Source organism: Schistocerca serialis, unplaced genomic scaffold (genome assembly GCF_023864345.2).
Source record: "Schistocerca serialis cubense isolate TAMUIC-IGC-003099 unplaced genomic scaffold, iqSchSeri2.2 HiC_scaffold_1029, whole genome shotgun sequence".
In the NCBI taxonomy this organism is placed as follows: Eukaryota; Metazoa; Arthropoda; class Insecta; order Orthoptera; family Acrididae; genus Schistocerca; species Schistocerca serialis.
This window is the reverse complement of record NW_026047216.1, coordinates 7,650-12,500: the sequence shown is the minus strand read 5'-3', so window position 1 is coordinate 12,500 and position 4,851 is coordinate 7,650. Positions and strand designations below refer to the sequence as shown.

The 4,851-nt window shown below is 52.5% G+C and overlaps 1 non-coding gene across 1 annotated transcript in view; it reads right to left on the bottom strand.

The window, feature by feature from the left end:
• Positions 1-918, bottom strand: part of LOC126429707 (small subunit ribosomal RNA) — a 1,909-nt gene extending 991 nt beyond the window's left edge. Inside the window, exon 1 of the ribosomal RNA XR_007576990.1 lies at positions 1-918. This exon is cut by the window's left edge and continues 991 nt beyond it. This is a non-coding gene — a ribosomal RNA (small subunit ribosomal RNA).
• Between the last annotated feature and the right edge of the window lie 3,933 nt (positions 919-4,851).

The following is a 4,851-nucleotide window of genomic DNA, read 5'->3' as shown; positions in this document are numbered from 1 at the left end:
AGGTCCTATTCCATTATTCCATGCACACAGTATTCAGGCGGGCTTGCCTGCTTTAAGCACTCTAATTTGTTCAAAGTAAACGTGCCGGCCCACCGAGACACTCAATAAAGAGCACCCTGGTAGGATTTCAACGGGGTCCGCCTCGGGACGCACGAGCACGCACGAGGCGGTCGCACGCCTTCGGCTCGCCCCACCGGCAGGACGTCCCACGATACATGCCAGTTAAACACCGACGGGCGGTGAACCAACAGCGTGGGACACAAATCCAACTACGAGCTTTTTAACCGCAACAACTTTAATATACGCTATTGGAGCTGGAATTACCGCGGCTGCTGGCACCAGACTTGCCCTCCAATAGATACTCGTTAAAGGATTTAAAGTGTACTCATTCCGATTACGGGGCCTCGGATGAGTCCCGTATCGTTATTTTTCGTCACTACCTCCCCGTGCCGGGAGTGGGTAATTTGCGCGCCTGCTGCCTTCCTTGGATGTGGTAGCCGTTTCTCAGGCTCCCTCTCCGGAATCGAACCCTGATTCCCCGTTACCCGTTACAACCATGGTAGGCGCAGAACCTACCATCGACAGTTGATAAGGCAGACATTTGAAAGATGCGTCGCCGGTACGAGGACCGTGCGATCAGCCCTAAGTTATTCAGAGTCACCAAGGCAAACGGACCGGACGAGCCGACCGATTGGTTTTGATCTAATAAAAGCGTCCCTTCCATCTCTGGTCGGGACTCTGTTTGCATGTATTAGCTCTAGAATTACCACAGTTATCCAAGTAACGTGGGTACGATCTAAGGAACCATAACTGATTTAATGAGCCATTCGCGGTTTCACCTTAATGCGGCTTGTACTGAGACATGCATGGCTTAATCTTTGAGACAAGCATATGACTACTGGCAGGATCAACCAGGGAGCTGCGTCAACTAGAGCTGAGCAGCCGGCCGCCCGGGAGTGTGTCCCGGGGGCCCGCGCGAACACGCAAGCGTCCGCTCAATTATTCTGCAAACAGGAGGAGGCTGAGCTCCCCTGCACAACACACCTCGAAACCCTCTCAGGTCCCGGCGGCGCGCAGCGCCGTCCTAAGTACTTGGTCGGGTTCGAGAGAGGCGCAATCGCCCGGAGTTAGGCGAGTAGACGCTTTAGGTGCGACCACCCGTGCTCCCAACTGAGCTTGCCGCTGCCGACAGAGGCCCGGGAGCGTGCTGTCGTGGCATTGCCGGCGGGAGACAACACGCGCCACCTACGGTGACCGGCAGCTCCAACGCCAGCGCCACAGAAGGACAAAAGCCCTACTTGGGTGCCGAAGCGAACTCTCCCAGCACAGCGCACGCGCCAACACGTCCGCACAGCTGCGATACAAACCACCTGCGAGAACCGCTGGGGCGACCGAGCAGCAGACGGCGTCGCGGCGCCGAGCGCCGGGCGGCGGCGCATCCTCAGCGCACAAAGTCCTCAATCGGACCAGCACACTGCAGATGGCCACCGCGCTTCGCACCGGGCCCGCGAGGACCTACTTTGGCCGCAAGGCGCCGCGAGCAGGGGGCGCCGGCGCGCAGCTGCGCCGCCTGCCGCGTCCGTCGGCCGGCGCGCCTGCCACCGGCCGCCCCCACCAGCCGGCTGTAGCGCGTGCGCCCACGCACCGCGCTGCCAGCACGCCGGGCGGCCCCCCCTCACCGGCCGGGGACGGTCCCACCCAGCCACCGCCGCGTATCGCCTCACACCCAGATCCCCTTTCACGTTCGTGGGCATGGTGGGTCCCCTTTCACGTTCGTGGGCATGGTGGGTATCCCTGAAACAACCGGTTAATAGCTCGACCGATCGTCGCCAACACTGATTCACCTCTAGCGAGAACAACCGCACCACAACGGGTTACCGGTTGTTCATTTGCGTAACGTCACCAGCAAACGTACACGTCCATCGCCATTTGCAACGAGTATTGCATGCCTGTGTCAGGTGTCACAACACACTACGTCTGCCCACATAGACGCAACAACATGTGCACGCCTAGAGAACACGTGGAAGGTAGACCCCGTACGTATGCGGTGTCCATTGCGCGAACGACTGTCAGCCCGCCTCTGCAGCATGTCGCAGATGTGGAACGCGGTGCAACATGCTATCACGGTGTGTGAGAAGAGACGACTACGTCCGAATACACGCTCCACTACATCAACAGACTGCTCATGCTGATCGCCATCCAGGGCGTCCGTTCCTCCCACACGTCTGTATGGCGTACCACACTGCAATCCAGCTCTTATAGGGAGACGACACGTAGCTGCGTGCACAATATTTGGACTGTATGGTCCGCCGTTGCTAGGCGCTGTCGTCATACGGTCACATGGGCCACGATGTATCATTCAGTACATACGGAGCAATGTGCAGTACAGTTTGTGGGTTTTGCGTACATCGGCGGACAGGTGACAGGCCGTACCACAACGTAGGCTGAGTACGTCGGCATGCGAAGGGCATTGAACATGCAAACTTCTCACCGACCAGCTTGCGAAGGCAGGGGGGAAGGGGGGGGGGGCATGTACGTCCTGCTGCTATCCACACTACAGTGTATAGCAGGAGCATGTGGAAAGTCAGCAACACCTGCAAGGTGTTTAACATGACGCGATACACAGGGGACCGGGCAGTGCGAGTAGCGAACTATATTGCGAGGGTTGCGGTTAGGCAACACTACACTACTTTAACGGGTTGCATAACAATTACAGAGCAGGTTCAGCGACAACGTGCATCAGGTTAAGGCGCAATATAGTTTAGGTTACGGCGCACTTTAGGTTAGGTTAAGGCACATTATAGGTTAGGTTAAGGCACAACATGGGTTACGTTAAGGCACAACATGGGTTAGGTTAAGGCACAACATGGGTTAGGTTAAGGCACAACATGGGTTAGGTTAAGGCACAACATGGGTTAGGTTAAGGCACAACATGGGTTAGGTTAAGGCACAACATGGGTTAGGTTAAGGCACAACATGGGTTAGGTTAAGGCACAACATGGGTTAGGTTAAGGCACAACATGGGTTAGGTTAAGGCACAACATGGGTTAGGTTAAGGCACAACATGGGTTAGGTTAAGGCACAACATGGGTTAGGTTAAGGCACAACATGGGTTAGGTTAAGGCACAACATGGGTTAGGTTAAGGCACAACATGGGTTAGGTTAAGGCACAACATGGGTTAGGTTAAGGCACAACATGGGTTAGGTTAAGGCACAACATGGGTTAGGTTAAGGCACAACATGGGTTAGGTTAAGGCACAACATGGGTTAGGTTAAGGCACAACATGGGTTAGGTTAAGGCACAACATGGGTTAGGTTAAGGCACAACATGGGTTAGGTTAAGGCACAACATGGGTTAGGTTAAGGCACAACATGGGTTAGGTTAAGGCACAACATGGGTTAGGTTAAGGCACAACATGGGTTAGGTTAAGGCACAACATGGGTTAGGTTAAGGCACAACATGGGTTAGGTTAAGGCACAACATGGGTTAGGTTAAGGCACAACATGGGTTAGGTTAAGGCACAACATGGGTTAGGTTAAGGCACAACATGGGTTAGGTTAAGGCACAACATGGGTTAGGTTAAGGCACAACATGGGTTAGGTTAAGGCACAACATGGGTTAGGTTAAGGCACAACATGGGTTAGGTTAAGGCACAACATGGGTTAGGTTAAGGCACAACATGGGTTAGGTTAAGGCACAACATGGGTTAGGTTAAGGCACACCATGGGTTAGGTTAAGGCACACCATGGGTTAGGTTAAGGCACACCATGGGTTAGGTTAAGGCACAACATGGGTTAGGTTAAGGCACAACATGGGTTAGGTTAAGGCACAACATGGGTTAGGTTAAGGCACAACATGGGTTAGGTTAAGGCACAACATGGGTTAGGTTAAGGCACAACGTAGGTTAGGTTAAGGCACAACGTGGGTTAGGTTAAGGCACAACGTGGGTTAGGTTAAGGCACAACGTGGGTTAGGTTAAGGCACAACGTGGGTTAGGTTAAGGCACAACGTGGGTTAGGTTAAGGCACAACATGGGTTAGGTTAAGGCACACCATGGGTTAGGTTAAGGCACAACATGGGTTAGGTTAAGGCACAACATGGGTTAGGTTAAGGCACAACATGGGTTAGGTTAAGGCACAACATGGGTTAGGTTAAGGCACAACATGGGTTAGGTTAAGGCACAACATGGGTTAGGTTAAGGCACAACATGGGTTAGGTTAAGGCACAACGTAGGTTAGGTTAAGGCACAACGTGGGTTAGGTTAAGGCACAACATGGGTTAGGTTAAGGCACAACATGGGTTAGGTTAAGGCACAACATGGGTTAGGTTAAGGCACAACATGGGTTAGGTTAAGGCACAACATGGGTTAGGTTAAGGCACAACATGGGTTACGTTACGGCACAACATGGGTTACGTTACGGCACAACATGGGTTACGTTACGGCACAACATGGGTTACGTTACGGCACAACATGGGTTACGTTACGGCACAACATGGGTTACGTTACGGCACAACATGGGTTACGTTACGGCACAACATGGGTTACGTTACGGCACAAATTAGGTTAGGTTACGGCACAAATTAGGTTAGGTTAAGGCACAAATTAGGTTAGGTTAAGGCACAAATTAGGTTAGGTTAAGGCACAAATTAGGTTAGGTTAAGGCACAAATTAGGTTAGGTTAAGGCACAAATTAGGTTAGGTTAAGGCACAAATTAGGTTAGGTTAAGGCACAAATTAGGTTAGGTTAAGGCACGATATAGGTTAGGTTAAGGCACGATATAGGTTAGGTTAAGGCACGATATAGGTTAGGTTAAGGCACGATATAGGTTAGGTTAAGGCACGATATAGG